Source organism: Bombina bombina, chromosome 1 (assembly GCF_027579735.1).
Source record: "Bombina bombina isolate aBomBom1 chromosome 1, aBomBom1.pri, whole genome shotgun sequence".
Lineage (NCBI taxonomy): Eukaryota > Metazoa > Chordata > Amphibia > Anura > Bombinatoridae > Bombina > Bombina bombina.
This window is the reverse complement of record NC_069499.1, coordinates 974224285-974244222: the sequence shown is the minus strand read 5'-3', so window position 1 is coordinate 974244222 and position 19938 is coordinate 974224285.

Below are 19938 nucleotides of genomic sequence, written 5' to 3'. Positions count from 1 at the left end.
GAAATTAACCAGTTTCATATATCACAGCATGACCAAATAATTAAAGACAAAGGTATAAGACAGGGAGATGTATTGTTTACCACTGGATATACAAACCAGTTTCCAGATATTGTTGAATACTAAAACGGAATTTGTCTATTTTGGCTAGTTATGCAATTTTAAAGGATATTGTAAATTGTGTAAATTTGTTTCTAAAAAAGAAAACAGTCACTCTGGCTTCTAGATTATCACCAAGCATGCTGAAAAGACCACAAAGAGGTGCCACTTGGTTGAAAACTAAAGGGAACTTCAGATGTAGGGGGAGTGGATGCCTGACATGTGATATGATAGGTGTGACCAGGAATTTGAAGTCGTCAGTTGACAATGAGATTTATGTCATTGATTTTTATGCCAATTTTAGAACAACATTAGTGGTGCACTTGTTGGAATGCACAATTTGCCACTGTCAATATGTTGGTAAGATGACCAGACAGTTGGCAGACAGACAGCTTGAGAACACTACATTGATGGAAAAAACTTTAAAACTGATTCTTCAATGGCTCACCAATTCAACAATTTACATTTCACAAGCGTTGGAAATTTTTCCATAAAAGCTATAGATCTTGCTAAAACACCAATGAGGAGAGGCAATAAATATAAAATTCTGGAAAGAAAAACATAATTTATGTAAGAACTTACCTGATAAATTCATTTCTTTCATATTGGCAAGAGTCCATGAGCTAGTGACGTATGGGATATACAATCCTACCAGGAGGGGCAAAGTTTCCCAAACCTCAAAATGCCTATAAATACACCCCTCACCACACCCACAATTCAGTTTAATGAATAGCCAAGTAGTGAGGTGATAAAGAAAGGAGTAAAAAGCATCAACAAAGGAATTTGGAAATAATTGTGCTTTATACAAAAAAAGCATAACCACCATAAAAAGGGTGGGCCTCATGGACTCTTGCCAATATGAAAGAAATTAATTTATCAGGTAAGTTCTTACATAAATTATGTTTTCTTTCATGTAATTGGCAAGACTCTTTTCTACCAAAAATTGCTTCTGAAGAAGCGAATACATCAAAACGATAGAATTTAGTAAATGTATGCAAAGAAAACCAGGTTACGACTTTTCAAATCTGATCAACCAAAGCTTCATTCTTAAAAAGTCAACAAAGTGGAGACTGATCTAATAAAATGAGCTGTAGTTCTTTTAGGTGGGACTTAACCCAAACCCAAATAAGCTGAATGAATCAAAAGCTTTAACCACAAAGCCAAGGAAACGGCAGAAGCCTTCTGACCTTTCCTAGAACCAGAAAAGATAACAAATAGACTAGAAGTCTTCCTGAAATCTTTAGTAGCTTCAACATAATATTTTAAACTCTTACCATATCCAAAGAATGTAAGGATTTCTCCAAAGAATTCTTAGGATTAGAACACAAGGAAAGGACAACAATTACTCAATTAATGTTGTATAGAATTTCACAACCTTAGGTAAGAATTTAAATGAAGTCCACAAAACCACCTAATCCTGATGAAAAATCAGAAAAGGAGATTCACAAGAAAGAGTAGATAATTCAGAAACTCTTCTAGCAGAAGAGATGGCCAAAAGGAACAACACTTTCCAAGAAAGTAGTTAATGTCCAAAGAATACATAGGCTCAAATGGAGGCGCCTGTAACGCCTCCAAAACCAAATTAAGACTCCAAGGAGGAGAGAATGAATGAATGACAAACTTGATACAAATCAAAGCCTGTACAAAACAGTGAATATCAGGAAGCTTAAGCAATCTTTCTGTGAAATAAGACAGAAAGAGCAGAGATTTGTCCCTTCAAGGAACTGAAGAAACTGCAAAATTCTAGGAATTCTAAAAGAATGTCAAATGAATTTATGAGAACACCATGAATATAAGTCTTCCAAACTCGATAATAAATCTTCCTAGAAACAGATTTACGCGCCTGTAACATAGTATTAATCACTGAGTCAGAGAAACCTCTATGACTAAGCACTAGGCGTTCAATTTCCATACCTTCAAATTTAATGATTTGAAAATCCTGATGGAAAAAACAGACCTTGAGACAGAAGATCCAACCTTAATAGAAGAGGCCAAGGTTGGCAACTGGACATCCTAACAAGAGCCACATACCAAAACCTGTGAGGCCATGCTGGAGCTACCAGCAATACAAATGACTGTTCCATGATGATTTTGGATATCACTCTTGGCGGGAAAATATAAGCAGGTTGGCAACACCCAGGAAGTGTCAATGCATCCACTGCTTCCACCTGAAGAACCCTGGACCTGGACAGGTACCTGGGAAGTCTCTTGTTTAGATGAGAAACCATCAGATCTATTTCTGGAAGTCCCCACATCTGAACAATCTGAGAAAACACATCTGGATGGAGAGATCACTCCCCCGGACATAAAGTATGAAGGTTGAGATAATCTGCTTCCCAATTGTCTGCACCTGGGATATCTACCACAGAAATTAGACAAGAGCTGGGTTCCACCCAAGAAAGTATTCAAGATACTTCTTTCATAGCTTGAGGACTGTGAGTTCCATCCTGATCATTGACATATGCCACAGCTGTGATATTGTCTGTCTGGGAACAAATGAACGGATCTCTTCAACAGAGGCCAAGCCTGAAGAACCCTGAAAATTGCACAGAGTTTCAAAATATTGATTGGTAATCTCTCCTCTTGAGATTTCCAAACCCCTTGTGCTGTCAGAGATCCCCAAACAGCTCCCCAACCTGAAAAGACTCACATCTGTTGTGATCACAGTCCAGGTTGGCCGAACCAAAGAGGCCCCTAGAACTATACAATGGTGATCTAACCACCAAGTCAGAGATAATCGAACATTGGGATTTAAGGATAGTAATTGTGATACCTTTGTATAATCCCAGCCCCATTGATTCAGCATACAAAGCTGGAGAGGTCTCACATGAAAAATGAGCAAAGGGAAGTACGTCCGATGCTGCAGTCATGAAACTTAAAACTTCCATACACATAGCTACTGAAGGAAATAGTAGAGACTGAAGGTTCCGACAAGCTGAAACCAATTTAAATTGTCTCTTGTCTGCTAAAGACAGAGTCATGGATACTGAATCTATCTGGAAACCTAAAAAGGTGACCTCTATGAAGAAACAGTAGTTAATTTGTGTGAGATTCTGCAGAACATAAAGACTGACCAAGTACCAAGATATCGTCCAAATAAGGAAACACTGCAACACCCCACTCTCTGATAACAGAGAGTAGGACACCGGGAATCTTGAAAAGATTCCTTGAGCTGTTGCTAGGGCAAAAAGAAAGAGCAACGAATTGTTAATGCTTGTCTAAAAAAGAGAATCTCAGAAACTGAAAGCAATCTGGATTAATCCAAATATGAAGATATGCATCCTGTAAGTCCATTGTGAGCACATAATGCCCTTGCTGAACAAAAGGCAGAGTAGACCTTATAATCACCATTTTGAAAAATTGATACTTTTACATATCGATTCAAAATTTTTAGATCCAAAACTGATTTGAATGAATTTTCTTTCTTTGGGACAATGAATAGATTTTGAATAAAACCCCAGATCCTGTTCGTGAAACGAAACTGGCATGATTACCCCAGATAACTCCAGGCCTGAAACACACTTCAGGAAGCCTGAGCCTTACTGGGTTTGCTGGAATGCATGAGAGAAAAAAATCTTCTCACAAGCGGTCTTACTCTGAATCCTATTCTGTACCCCTGAAAGACAATACTCTGAATCCAATGATTTTGGACCGAATTGATCCAAACATCTTAGAAAAATCTTAATCTGCCCCGTACCAGCTGAGCTGGAATAAGAGCCGCACCTTCGTGCAGACTTGGGGACTGGCTTTGATCTCTAAAATGGCTTGGATTTATTTCAATTTGAAGAAGGCTTCCAATTGGAAACAGATTCCTTGGGGAAGAATTAGATTTCTGTTCCTTATTTAAGAACGAAAATGGTTAGAAGCTTTAGATTTACCCTTAGATCTTAATCTTGAGGCAAAAAACTCCCTTCCCCCTAGTGACAGTTGAAATTATTGAATCCAACTGTGATCCAAATAATTTATTACCTTGGAAGGAAAGAAATAGCAATCTCAACTTAGAAGTCGTATCAGCATTCCAAGATTTAAGCCACAAAGCTCTTCTAGCTAAAATAGCTAAAGACCTAAATTTAACATCAATCTTGATAATATAAAATAGGCACCCCAAATGAAATTATTAACATGGTAATAATGCTAGACAAATCCTGATGCAATACTTGTTGAGCTAATGTTTCCAACCAAAAGGTTGAAGCAGCTGCAACAATAGCCAAAGACATTGTAGGCCTAAGAAAAAGACCTGAAAATAAATAAACTCTCCTTAGATAACATACAAGTTTCCTATCTAAAGGATCTTAAAAGAAATACTATCTTCCATAGGAATAGTAGAACGTTTAGCAAGAGTAGAGATAGCCCCATCTTTGGGGATTTTTCCCAAAACTCCAATCTTAACTACTGGCAAAGGATACAATTTTTAAAACCTTAAAGAAGGAATAAAAGAAGTACCAGGCCTATTCCATTCCTAAGAAAACATATCAGGATTCAGAAATAGCATTAGGAACTGGAAAAACCTCTGGAATAACCACAGGAGGTTTATAAACATAATTTAAATGTTTACTAGTTTTAATATCAAGAAGACTAGTCTCCTCAATATCCAATAATGAACACTTCTTCAACAAAGAATGAATGTACTCAATTTAAATTAAATAAGTAGATTTGTCAGTATCAATATCTGAGGAAGGATCTTCTGAATCAGATAGATCCTCATCAGAGGAGTATAATTCAGTATGTTGTCGGTCATTTGAAATTTCATCAACTTATGAGAAGTTTAAAAAGACCTTTACATTTATTAGAAGGCGGAATGGCAGATAAAAGCCTTCTGAAGAAAAACAGAAATAAATTGTTATAAATTCACAGGTATATTTTGTACATTAGATGTTTAAAAAACAACAACAGGCAATGTACTATTACTGATGGACACATTCTCTGCATATAAAAGTTTATCATGACAACTTATTACAAACCACAGCATTACAACAAATGTATTTAGCTTTGGAAGAACTGATATCAGTTAGCAGGATTCCAACAGTGACTTCTGAGACAGGATCAGAATGAGACATCTTGCAAATGTAAGAGAAAAAACAACATATAAAGCAAAATTATCAATTACCTTATATGTCAGTTTCAGGAATGGGAAAAAAATGTAAACAGCATAGCCCTCTCATAGAGAAAAAAGGCAAGAGGCATATAGGAATGGGGTTTAAAATAATGAAAATATTTGGCGCCAAATATGATGCACAAACAAACAGAGAATTTTTTTTGGCGCTAACAACATCCGAAAATGACACACTCGCGTCATTGAAGACGCAACCTTGTGAAAGGACTCTGCGTCAACAAAGACGCTAGAAATGACGAATTTGCATCATTGAACGTAACTTCGCGCCAAAAAAATATTGCACCAAAAATGACGCAATATAGTTTGGCATTTTACGCCCTCGTGAGCCTAATTCTGCCCATGAATGTAAAATGTCAGTCAATTTGAGAAAAGACTATACCCCAGGTAAGAAATAAGTTTTCCTAAAAAATGCATTTCCCAAATATGAAACTGACAGTCTGCAGAAGGAAATACATGAACCTGACTCATGGCAAATGTAAGTACAATACATATATTTAGAACTTTATATTAATGCATAAAGTGCCAAACCATAGCTGAGGTGTCTTAAGTAATGAAAACATACTTACCTGAAGACACCCATCCACATATAGCAGATAGCCAAACCAGTACTGAAACAGTTATCAGTAGAGGTAATGGTATATATGAGAGTATATCATCGATCTGATAAGAGAGGTAGGAGATGAATCTCTACGACCGATAACAGAGAACCCATGAAATAGATCTCCCGTGAGGAAAACCATTGCATTCAATAGGTGATACTCCCTTCACATCCCTCTGACATTCACTGTACTCTGAGAGAAACCGGGCTTCAAAATGCTGAGAAGCGCATATCAATGTAGAATCTAGCACAAACTTACTTCACCACCTCCATAGGAGGCAAAGTTTGTAAAACTGAATTGTGGGTGTGGTGAGAGGTGTATTTATGGGCATTTTGAGGTTTGGGAAACTTTGCCCCTCCTGGTAGGATTGTATATCCCATACGTTACTAGCTCATGGACTCTTGCCAATTACATGAAAGAAAATAGCTTTTTTTTATTTATAAGCTTAAGACCAGAGTACCTAATGGCCTAAATCGAGAGTGGGATGTCAGTTACTTTATCTGATCACTCCATATGTGTTGGTTGACACTATAGTAGGTTTAGTATGATTTAGAAAGGGATGAAGTAGGCTTAAAGGTATATTAAACCCAAAACATAGAGAATACATTTTTTAAAAAGTTTCTTATTTACTTCTATTATCAAATTTATTTCATTCTCATGTTATTCTTTGTTGAAGAGATACCTAGGTAGGTAGTGTGCACATGCCTGAAGCCCTACATGACAGGAAATAGTGCTGCCATCTAGTGCTCTTGCTAATGTATAACATTGTTACATAACTACTGCAATATAGTACTGCAGACACGTGCACACTCTTGAGCTTACATTTCTGCTTTTCAAATAAGGATAACAAGAAAACAAAGAAAATATGATAATAGAAGTAAATTAGAAGTTGTTTAAAATTTGATGTTCTATCTAAATCATGAAAGAAAAAAAATTGGGTTTTATGTCCCTTTAGAGGCAAATCGGTCCCATTTAAGAATAAAGCAGAATTCACACTAAATTATGTTGATATTAATGAACTGTATAGTGTGTACTGGATTAATAGCACTGTGTATCTGTTTGCTTTGTTTTTATCAGAATTTTTTATTGCTTTTACTGTGCAATTTGTAAGTATTGGCACATGTAAGGGCATGCTACCCTATATAAGGATGTAGTTCTGTTTAACACACTAGTCTATGATTAAGCACCACTAGGGGGCGTGAAATGCGTCAGGTTGCTATTCTCCATGTCTGTCAAGGTATTGAATGCTTGAATAAACATTTTTTGTTTTCATTGAGTTTGCTTGTGCAGGCCTGTTCTATTTTTTGTGCATTTTTTGGTGGAAGGTTCCTGCCTACCTTGGGCTAGCACCCTGCCTGATCGTGTCAGACCACATTTAGTTGCCGTTTTTGATGACGTCACTCTCCTGCGACGCTTGCTGTTGTGGTTAAACTCACTGCTCAAAGATATAAGGTCTCAGGTGTTAGAAAAAAAAAGGCATGCAAAGGACTTTAACATTGAGAGACATACATATACATGTCTAAAGATGGATATGTATGTATATACAGTAGATTTCTGTATATGTGTACATATGTATTTATGTATTTATATGTGTTTCTATGTATTTACAGACACATATAAACACATAAATACATATGTACACATATATAGACATATATAGAAGTGCATTTGAGCCCTTAGCAGTTAAATAGTTGACAACATGAAAAAGCATATTTCTGCAATATTCATTTTTAATAAATGTTTAACTATGTATCTACTGTAAATATTTGTCATTCCAATGTTCTGCACATAGCAGAATATGTTCTTAATATTTTTAAATAGATATTCCTATATATATATCTGTACAGTATATATCTATACCTTTATATAATAATCTATTTATATAGGCATAGATATATATTGTACCAAAAAAATCAGATATACAGTATGTAGAAATTTTTCTAAAATATATTTTGTTATATGAAGAACATTGGAATGTGAAATATTCATATTGTCCTGCCATGTTAGCGCACATGAGAACATATGATTGGGTTTGTACGAGAGTCGAGTGTTAGTTTTTTCAGCAACTTTTTTATATATATGTGTACATGCATGTGATATTTTAACTTTGGCTTTTTGCGCTTGTTCGTTTAGCACACAAGCGAAAACAGTTTGCTTTCAACTCGTAATAACGCTTGAACAGTAGTGTTAATCACCAATCTACTTGTAATCTGGTCCTATATGTTTAAGCGTTGAAAACCTAAACGTCTATAACTGCAGGAAGCAAAGACTATATTTTGACGATTGCATCTTTCTATGATAACAGGGAGACTATATGCTTGTGCTTGGTATTGCAACACAAGTGTATTCTGTGCAGACAACAGCTAAATAAAAATGGCACCTCAGGGCTATCTGCTGGGAGCAAGATACCACTCTATGGCCTAGATTTGGAGTTCGGCGGTAAAAGGGCTGTTAACGCTCCGCGGGCTTTTTTCTGGCCGCACCATAAAATTAACTCTGGTATCGAGAGTTCAAACAAATGCTGCGTTAGGCTCCAAAAAAGGAGCGTAGAGCATTTTTACCGCAAAAGCAACTCTCGATACCAGAGTTGCTTACGGACGCGGCCGGCCTCAAAAACGTGCTCGTGCACGATTCCCCCATAGGAAACAATGGGGCTGTTTGAGCTGAAAAAAAACCTAACACCTGCAAAAAAGCAGCGTTCAGCTCCTAACGCAGCCCCATTGTTTGCTATGGGGAAACACTTCCTACGTCTGCACCTAACACTCTAACATGTACCCCGAGTCTAAACACCCCTAACCTTACACTTATTAACCCCTAATCTGCCGCCCCCGCTATCGCTGACCCCTGCATATTATTTTTAACCCCTAATCTGCCGCTCCGTAAACCGCCGCCACCTACGTTATCCCTATGTACCCCTAATCTGCTGCCCTAACATCGCCGACCCCTATATTATATTTATTAACCCCTAATCTGCCCCCCTCAATGTCGCCTCCACCTGCCTACACTTATTAACCCCTAATCTGCCGAGCGGACCTGAGCGCTACTATAATAAAGTTATTAACCCCTAATCCGCCTCACTAACCCTATCATAAATAGTATTAACCCCTAATCTGCCCTCCCTAACATCGCCGACACCTAACTTCAATTATTAACCCCTAATCTTCCGATCGGAGCTCACCGCTATTCTAATAAATGGATTAACCCCTAAAGCTAAGTCTAACCCTAACACTAACACCCCCCTAAGTTAAATATAATATTTATCTAACAAAATAAATTAACTCTTATTAAATAACTTATTCCTATTTAAAGCTAAATACTTACCTGTAAAATAAATCCTAATATAGCTACAATATAAATTATAATTATATTATAGCTATTTTAGGATTAATATTTATTTTACAGGCAACTTTGTAATTATTTTAACCAGGTACAATAGCTATTAAATAGTTAAGAACTATTTAATAGTTACCTAGTTAAAATAATAACAAATTTACCTGTAAAATAAATCCTAACCTAAGTTATAATTAAACCTAACACTACCCTATCAATAAAATAATTAAATAAACTACCTACAATTACCTACAATTAACCTAACACTACACTATCAATAAATTAATTAAACACAATTCCTACAAATAAATACAATTAAATAAACTAGCTAAAGTACAAAAAATAAAAAAGAACTAAGTTACAGAAAATAAAAAAATATTTACAAACATAAGAAAAATATTACAACAATTTTAAACTAATTACACCTACTCTAAGCCCCCTAATAAAATAACAAAGCCCCCCAAAATAAAAAATTCCCTACCCTATTCTAAATTAAAAAAGTTACAAGCTCTTTTACCTTACCAGCCCTGAACAGGGCCCTTTGCGGGGCATGCCCCAAGAATTTCAGCTCTTTTGCCTGTAAAAAAAAACATACAATACCCCCCCCCAACATTACAACCCACCACCCACATACCCCTAATCTAACCCAAACCCCCCTTAAATAAACCTAACACTAAGCCCCTGAAGATCTTCCTACCTTGTCTTCACCATCCAGGTATCACCGATCCGTCCTGGCTCCAAGATCTTCATCCAACCCAAGCGGGGGTTGGTGATCCATAATCCGGTCCAGAAGAGGCTCCAAAGTCTTCCTCCTATCCGGCAAGAAGAGGACATCCGGACCGGCAAACATCTTCTCCAAGCGGCATCTTCGATCTTCTTCCATCCGGAGCGAAGCGGCAGGATCCTGAAGACCTCCAGCGCGGAACATCCATCCGGACCGACGACTGAACGACGAATGACTGTTCCTTTAAGGGACGTCATCCAAGATGGCGTCCCTCGAATTCCGATTGGCTGATAGGATTCTATCAGCCAATCGGAATTAAGGTAGGAATTTTCTGATTGGCTGATGGAATCAGCCAATCAGAATCAAGTTCAATCCGATTGGCTGATCCAATCAGCCAATCAGATTGAGCTCGCATTCTATTGGCTGTTCCGATCAGCCAATAGAATGCGAGCTCAATCTGATTGGCTGATTGGATCGGCCAATCGGATTGAACTAGATTCTGATTGGCTGATTCCATCAGCCAATCAGAAAATTCCTACCTTAATTCCGATTGGCTGATAGAATCCTATCAGCCAATCGGAATTCGAGGGACGCCATCTTGGATGACGTCCCTTAAAGGAACAGTCATTCGTCGTTCAGTCGTCGGTCCGGATGGATGTTCCGCGCTGGAGGTCTTCAGGATCCTGCCGCTTCGCTCCGGATGGAAGAAGATCGAAGATGCCGCTTGGAGAAGATGTTTGCCGGTCCGGATGTCCTCTTCTTGCCGGATAGGAGGAAGACTTTGGAGCCTCTTCTGGACCGGATTATGGATCGCCAACCCCCGCTTGGGTTGGATGAAGATCTTGGAGCCAGGACGGATCGGTGATACCTGGATGGTGAAGACAAGGTAGGAAGATCTTCAGGGGCTTAGTGTTAGGTTTATTTAAGGGGGGTTTGGGTTAGATTAGGGGTATGTGGGTGGTGGGTTGTAATGTTGGGGGGGGGTATTGTATGTTTTTTTTTACAGGCAAAAGAGCTGAAATTCTTGGGGCATGCCCCGCAAAGGGCCCTGTTCAGGGCTGGTAAGGTAAAAGAGCTTGTAACTTTTTTAATTTAGAATAGGGTAGGGAATTTTTTTATTTTGGGGGGCTTTGTTATTTTATTAGGGGGCTTAGAGTAGGTGTAATTAGTTTAAAATTGTTGTAATATTTTTCTTATGTTTGTAAATATTTTTTTATTTTCTGTAACTTAGTTCTTTTTTATTTTTTGTACTTTAGCTAGTTTATTTAATTGTATTTATTTGTAGGAATTGTGTTTAATTAATTTATTGATAGTGTAGTGTTAGGTTAATTGTAGGTAATTGTAGGTAGTTTATTTAATTATTTTATTGATAGGGTAGTGTTAGGTTTAATTATAACTTTGGTTAGGATTTATTTTACAGGTAAATTTGTTATTATTTTAACTAGGTAACTATTAAATAGTTCTTAACTATTTAATAGCTATTGTACCTGGTTAAAATAATAACAAAGTTGCCTGTAAAATAAATATTAATCCTAAAATAGCTATAATATAATTATAATTTATATTGTAGCTATATTATGATTTATTTTACAGGTAAGTATTTAGCTTTAAATAGGAATAATTTATTTAATAAGAGTTAATTTATTTCGTTAGATAAAAATTATATTTAACTTAGGGGGGTGTTAGTGTTAGGGTTAGACTTAGCTTTAGGGGTTAATACATTTATTAGAATAGCGGTGAGCTCCGGTCGGCAGATTAGGGGTTAATAATTGAAGTTAGGTGTCGGCGATGTTAGGGAGGGCAGATTAGGGGTTAATACTATTTATGATAGGGTTAGTGAGGCGGATTAGGGGTTAATACATTTATTATAGTAGCGCTCAGGTCCGCTCGGCAGATTAGGGGTTAATAAGTGTAGGCAGGTGTCGGCGACGTTGAGGGGGGCAAGTTAGGGGTTAATAAATGTAATACAGGGGTCGGCGGGGTTAGGGGCAGCAGATTAGGGGTACATAAGTATAACGTAGGTGGCGGTCGGCAAATTAGGGGTTAAAAATTTTAATCGAGTGGCGGCGGTGTGGGGGGACCTCGGTTTAGGGGTACATAGGTAGTTTATGGGTGTTAGTGTACTTTAGGGTACAGTAGTTAAGAGCTTTATAAACCGGCGTTAGCCAGAAAGCTCTTAACTCCTGCTATTTTCAGGCGGCTGGAATCTTGTCGTTAGAGCTCTAACGCTCACTTCAGAAACGACTCTAAATACCGGCGTTAGAAAGATCCCATTGAAAATATAGGCTATGCAAATGGCGTAGGGGGATCTGCGGTATGGAAAAGTCGCGGCTGAAAAGTGAGCGTTAGACCCTTTAATCACTGACTCCAAATACCAGCGGGCGGCCAAAACCAGCGTTAGGAGCCTCTAACGCTGGTTTTGACGGCTACCGCCGAACTCCAAATCTAGGCCTTAGCCAGTTACACACTCACCACACAGGACTGATTTCTTAGCTACAAGTTCCCAGTAGAGATTTGCACAGCAGCCCCCACATGTGTACGGCAGCTGCTGTATTGCACTTACACATGACAAAAGCCTGTGTAACTGAACAGGTAACCCCCCATGCTGTCAACCAATGCTTTTCTTTCAAGGACATCTATACATTAAAGACCGTATGTGAACTGAATGTGTCACGTGAGAAATCTCTTAAAAGGCCAAACTAACGGCTAGATTTAGAGTTTTGTCGGTAACGACCCGCGTAGCTAACGTTGGCTTTTTTCTGGCCGCACCTTTAAAATAACTCTGGTATTGAGAGTCCACAGAATGGCTGCGTTAGGCTCCAAAAAGGGAGCGTACAGGCATATTTAACGCCACTGCAACTCTCGATACCAGAGTTGCTTACGGACGCGGCCAGCCTCAAAAACGTGCTTGTGCACGATTCCCCCATAGAAAACAATGGGGCTGTTTGAGCTGAAAAAAAACCTAACACCTGCAAAAAAGCTGCGTTCAGCTCCTAACGCAGCCCCATTGTTGTCTATGGGGAAACACTTCCTACGTCTGCACCTAACACCGTAACATGAACCCCGAGTCTAAACACCCCTAACCTTACACTTAATAACCCCTATTCTGCCGCCCCCGCTATCGCTGACCCCTGCATATTATTATTAACCCCTAATCTGCCGCTCCGTAAACCGCCGCTACTTACATTATCCATATGTACCCCTAATCTGCTGTCCCTAACACCGCCGACCCCTATATTATATTTATTAACCCCTAATCTGCCCCCCACAACGTTGCCTCCACCTGCCTACACTTATTAACTCCTAATCTGCCGAGCGGACCGCACCGCTATTATAATAAAGTTATTAACCCCTAATCCGCCTCACTCCCGCCTCAATAACCCTATAATAAATAGTATTAACCCCTAATCTGCCCTGCCTAACATCGCCGACACCTAACTTCAATTATTAACCCCTAATCTGCCGACCAAATCTCGCCGCTATTCTAATAAATGTATTAACCCCTAAAGCTAAGTCTAACCCTAACACTAACACCCCCCTAATTAAATATAATTTAAATCTAACGAAATAAATTAACTGTTCTTAAATAAATTATTCCTATTTAAAATTAAATACTTAGCTGTAAAATAAACCCTAATATTGCTACAATATAAATTATAATTATATTATAGCTATTTTAGGATTTATATTTATTTTACAGGTAACTTTGTATTTATTTTAACCAGGTACAATAGCTATTAAATAGTTAAGAACTATTTAATAGCTAAAATAGTTAAAATAATTACAAAATTACCTGTAAAATAAATCCTAACCTAAGTTACAATTAAACCTAACACTACACTATCAATAAATTAATTAAATAAAATACCTACAATTACCTACAATTAAACCTAACACTACACTATCAATAAATTAATTAAATACAATATCTACAAATAAATACAATGAAATAAACTAACTAAAGTACAAAAAATAAAAAAGAACTAAGTTACAAAAAATAAAAAAATATTTACAAACATCAGAAAAATATTACAACAATTTTATATATATTGGCTGTTCCGATCAGCCAATAGAATGCGAGCTCAATCTGATTGGCTGATCGGATCAGCCAATCGGATTGAACTTGATTCTGATTGGCTGATTCCATCAGCCAATCAGAATTTTCCTACCTTAATTCCGATTGGCTGATAGAATCCTATCAGCCAATCGGAATTCGAGGGACGCCATCTTGGATGATGTCCCTTAAAGGAACCGTCATTCGTCGGGAAGTCGTCGTCGGAAGAAGAGGGGTCCGCGGTGGAGGTCTTCAAGATGGAGCCGGTCCTCATCGGATGGAGATAGAAGATGCCGCTTGGAAGAAGATGGTTGCCGGTCCGGATCTACTCTTCTTCCCGGATAGGATGAAGACTTTGGAGCCTCTTCTGGACTTCTTCAGCCGTCGGATGATGGATGTCTAGCCCCCGCTTGGGCTTAGATGAAGATTTCGGAGCCTGGAACGATCGGTGATACCTGGCATGGTGAAGACAAGGTAGGAAGATCTTCAGGGGCTTAGTGTTAGGTTTATTTAAGGGGGGGTTTGGGTTAGATTAGGGGTATGTGGGTGGTGGGTTGTAATGTTGGGGGGGGGGTATTGTATGTTTTTTTTTACAGGCAAAAGAGCTGAATTCTTTGGGGCATGCCCCACAAAGGGCCCTGTTCAGGGCTGGTAAGGTAAAAGAGCTTTGAACTTTAGTAATTTAGAATAGGGTAGGGCATTTTTTTTATTTTGGGGGTCTTTGTTATTTTATTAGGGGGCTTAGAGTAGGTGTAATTAGTTTAAAATTGTTGTAATATTTTTCTGATGTTTGTAAATATTTTTTTATTTTTTGTAACTTAGTTCTTTTTTATTTTTTGTACTTTAGTTAGTTTATTTCATTGTATTTATTTGTAGATATTGTATTTAATTAATTTATTGATAGTGTAGTGTTAGGTTTAATTGTAGGTAATTATAGGTATTTTATTTAATTAATTTATTGATAGTGTAGTGTTAGGTTTAATTGTAACTTAGGTTAGGATTTATTTTACAGGTAATTTTGTAATTATTTTAACTATTTTAGCTATTAAATAGTTCTTAACTATTTAATAGCTATTGTACCTGGTTAAAATAAATACAAAGTTACCTGTAAAATAAATATAAATCCTAAAATAGCTATAATATAATTATAATTTATATTGTAGCTATATTAGGGTTTATTTTACAGGTAAGTATTTAGTTTTAAATAGGAATAATTTATTTAATAACAGTTAATTTATTTCGTTAGATTTAAATTATATTTAATTTAGGGGGGTGTTAGTGTTAGGGTTAGACTTAGCTTTAGGGGTTAATACATTTATTAGAATAGCGGCGAGATTCGGTCAGCAGATTAGGGGTTAATAATTGAAGTTAGGTGTCGGCGATGTTAGGGAGGGCAGATTAGGGGTTAATACTATTTATTATAGGGTTATTGAGGCGGGAGTGAGGCGGATTAGGGGTTAATAACTTTATTATAGTAATGGTGAGATCCGCTCGGCAGATTAGGGGTTAATAAGTGTAGGCAGGTGGAGGCGACGTTGAGGGGGCAGATTAGGGGTTAATAAATATAATATAGGGGTCGGCGGTGTTAGGGGCAGCAGATTAGGGGTACATAGCTATAATGTAGGTGGCGGCTCTTTGCGGTCGGCAGATTAGGGGTTAATTATTGTAGGTAGCTGGCGGCGACGTTGTGGGGGGCAGGTTAGGGGTTAATAAATATAATATAGAGGTCGGCGGTGTTAGGGGCAGCAGATTAGGGTAGGTGGCGGTCGGCAGATTAGGGGTTAAAAAAATTGAATCGAGTGGCGGCGATGTGGGGGGACCTCGGTTTAGGGGTGCATAGGTAGTTTATGGGTGTTAGTGTACTTTAGAGTACAGTAGTTAGGAGCTTTATGAACCGGCATTAGCCCAGAAAGCTCTTAACTACTGACTTTTTTCTGTGGCTGGAGTTTTGTCGTTAGATTTCTAACGCTCACTTCAGCCACGACTCTAAATACCGGAGTTAGAAAGATCCCATTGAAAAGATAGGATACACAATTAATGTAAGGGGATCTGCGGTATGGAAAAGTCGCGGCTGAAAAGTGAGCGTTAGACCCTTTCCTGACTGACCGGCGGTAGCCTAAAACCAGCGTTAGGAGCCTCTAACGCTGGTTTTCACGGCTACCGCCAAACTCTAAATCTAGGCCTAAGCATGTGTAAAGGGTTCTTGGACAGGGCAAATTTAAAACAAAACCCCTGTATCTTGAAATGCTCAGTTGCTACTATTGCTAATTTGCTTCATTAGACTGCCTCCAGTCAGGGATGTGTAAACAAGCCCTATAGTATTTCTAAGATTTTTTTAATAAGATTTTTTTACTAAAATTGCATTTTATTTTTCCATTTATTTTGTTTTTCAATAAAAAAGTGTGGGGTGCTGCCGCTACTGTCCCTATGGAGGAGCATTCACTGCCATAGAACAATTTACAGTAAAATGTCCCTTTAATTTAATTTTTTCATGCAAAAATATGTTAACATTTTTAAATAGTGCACTTTCATATGCATGATATAGGTTTTCTGCCTCATATATATATATATATATATATATAAGAGAACAAAAATAATATAGAGGACAAAAGGTCGATATAAGTGAGAATATATATACAAGCCAGTGGTGTATCATCAACAATATCAGTGGTGCAGACCCTATAAAAATTATTTGTAATCAGAGACTATAAGAGAGAAAATTGGCACATCATAATAAATGTACCTTCAAAAAAGATAGGGGATCAAGCACTCTTTTAAACAATAAAATATTAATATGTATTATGGTCGCATAACTGGGACACATACAATAAGGTCAAATGTAGAATATATATATTATATTGTTCCTTTATAGCAACGCATTATGTACATCAATTGCATCTCAAAATCAGTATAAAAATACAATTACATTGCTAAGTCACGTGACTAACAAACCCTTAGATTAGTACGGAATATATATATATATATATATATATATATATATATATATATATATATATATGTACAGTATATATATATATATATATATATATATATATATATATACTGTTATGTTAGGGGTTTGAAGTGCCCAAGCTGTCTGGCAAGCAGATGTTAGTGCTCTCTTAGCTATTGCTTGAGCGATAACAAATTACTTTGGACTTGGGGGGGGGGCACTAGATCGCCAATCCTCACTAAATCCCAGACATATAACCTAAAAACTGTTGGTGTTGTGGGGGATCCCTCCTCACATCGAGAGGACCACTCTAAGGGCATATTTCCAATCTGGAGCCACTAATCACGGAGTAACTTTGCCATCAAGCTGTTGCCTGCTAGAAACTCCCAGATCTCTCTACACACAAGGCAACCACACAAGGCTCTCTTGGGTACTACACTACCCTGACCAGCATCTGCACCTGCAAACACTGCATTGGTGGACACCGATAGTCACCCAAGCTGACCCATCTGCTCCTCCCCGGGACCGCATCAGGAAACACTGCAGATGTACTCAGGCCTTCTCGGACACCCTTGTATCGCACACTAAGTGTGCAACATAAGTGCTCTACTCAACAACTGTCACGCTCAGCTGCTGGGAAGCTCTGCAATCCTCTCTGTGTGCTTGATTGACAGGTGTCTGAGCCACCCCTTCCTGATGATGTCACAACCAGGCTTTTTATTCTGGCTTCCTGTTTCTCCAGTGTCCGTTTGTTTGTTAACTTTGAGGCTTCTGTTAGGATTTCGCTGAGGAATCTCTCTAACTGCTGCTTTTCTGTTGCCAATCTCTTCAAGGACTTACTATGCTGGATTAACCTTCAACCTCCTGAATACCTGTCTCCAAACAATGCAAGTACTGTTTGTTTTGTGAAACTTTCAAACTTCCTGTTTACCTGCTGCAAACCCTGCATATTCAGACTACTCTGTGTAGTGCAAACTATTCAAATACTGCTATTTCTGTGAATCCTTCAATCTGCATGTTTACCTGTTTCCAAACTCTGCAAATACTATTATTCAGTGTAAACCTTCAAACTGCTGGATATCCTGTTGCCAATCTCCACAAGTACTGATTATCTGTGTTAACCTTCAAACTACCAGCTTACCTGTTGCTATCACTGCAAGTTCTGACAACACAGTGTTAACCTTCAAACTACCTGATTGCATGTTATTAATTCTGCAAGTTCTGACTACACAGTGTTTACCCTCAAACTGCCTGATTACCTGTTGCATACTCTGCAAAGACTGTCTACACAGTGTTAACTCTCAAACTGCCTGATTACCTGTTGCATACTCTGCAAAGACTGTCTACACAGTGCTAACTCTCAAACTGCCTGATTACCTGTTGCATACTCTGCAAAGACTGTCTACTCAGTGTTAACCCTCAAACTGCCTGATTACCTGTTGCATATTCTGCAAAGACTGTCTACACAGTGTTAACCTTCAGACTGCCTGATAACAAATGACCTACTCCTGCATTATTAACTGTTTCCTGTTTTACCCTTCTTCTGTCTGAGTATAAGTGACTATCCCTGCTCTCCTGATTCTGTGGAAGGCATTTCCTGAAACCAGTTCCTTATTCAGAAGTCTATCTGGCTGATATCATGAATTACTTTGGCACAGGCTAACCCTGCTCCATATCGTGAGTACTTTGTTTTTTGGAGGTTGTTGTGGGGTCACGTCCTGGATTAAACTCAGATTGCAAGGGTGTTGTTTAAGTTTGCCCTTGCATTTGGGTCTACTTCTGGATATTTCCTAACCTGACAGTACAAACAGACCATAATATGGACCCTGACGAGTTATCCAGGGCTGTGGCTCTACAAGGGCAACTTCTAGGAAATCATTCTGCTCATTTGCAATCTTTGGATTCCAAGCTTGACCAGATTACTGCTCTGCTACATAACCTCTCCGCTCCTTCTCAAGCGACGGTGACTCCTGCTGCCACTGCTACTAGCACCAATGCTGTCTTTAATCCACCTCAAACTGTTGGACAGAATATACCACGAATCCCACTTCCAGATAAATATGACGGTAATCCTGAAGAATGCCATGGATTCCTTAATCAGTGTCATTTACACTTCAGAAACAATCCTCAAGTTTTTTCCAATTCTACTTCCAAAATCACCTTTATTATTTCTCTCTTGAAGGGTAAGGCTCTAGCCTGGGTGTCCCTCTTTTAGAGAAGAATGATCCATTACTACAGGATGTGGAATTATTTGTGTCCATTTTTTCTTCTGTTTTTGACAAGCCTGGGAGGTCTGCAGCTGCTGAGGCAGGATTGTTGGATCTGAGACAGGTATCCCTTTCGGTAGCTCAATATGCTATTGAATTCAGGACTTTAGCCGCAGAAACTGATTGGAACCATGGAGCCTTACGGGCAGCCTTTCGCAAAGGACTTTGCGAACGCCTTAAGGATGAACTAGTATTTCGGGAACTCCCCGATTCATTGGAGGGTCTTATCAATTTATGTATTGCTCTTGACGCCCGGCATTCTGAACGTCTTCAGGAGAGAGATAGGATCTCTTCATTTCGTCCTCCTATTCGAACCTCAAGTCTTTCTAATAATAATTCCCAATCTCCTGAGTCTGTGGAACCCATGGAAGTAGGAGCTATTAAATTGTCAGAAGCTGAACGCCATAGAAGGCGTACTCTTGGGTTATGTCTGTATTGTGGTACCAAAGGACATTTACTGAAGGACTGTCCTATCCGGCCAGTAAAAGCCAAGGCTTAACTTTTGATAGAGGGACAGAGTGAAGCCAGAATCCCATGTCTTCCCTCAATTCTAAACTTTTTGTTCCTGTAAATATCTCTTTTGGAAACACCAAGTTTCGAGCTCAAGCTCTCATCGATTCTGGAGCTGCTGGAGTATTTATTGATTCAAACTTTGCTGACTCTCTCAGGATTCCTCTTCAAGCCAAGAAACAGTTAATTAAGGTAACTACTGTCAGTGGACAGCCTCTAGGTACTGGTATCATAAAACATTCTATCATTCCTCTTCTTTTGACTGTGGGCATACATCATTCTGAAATTATTC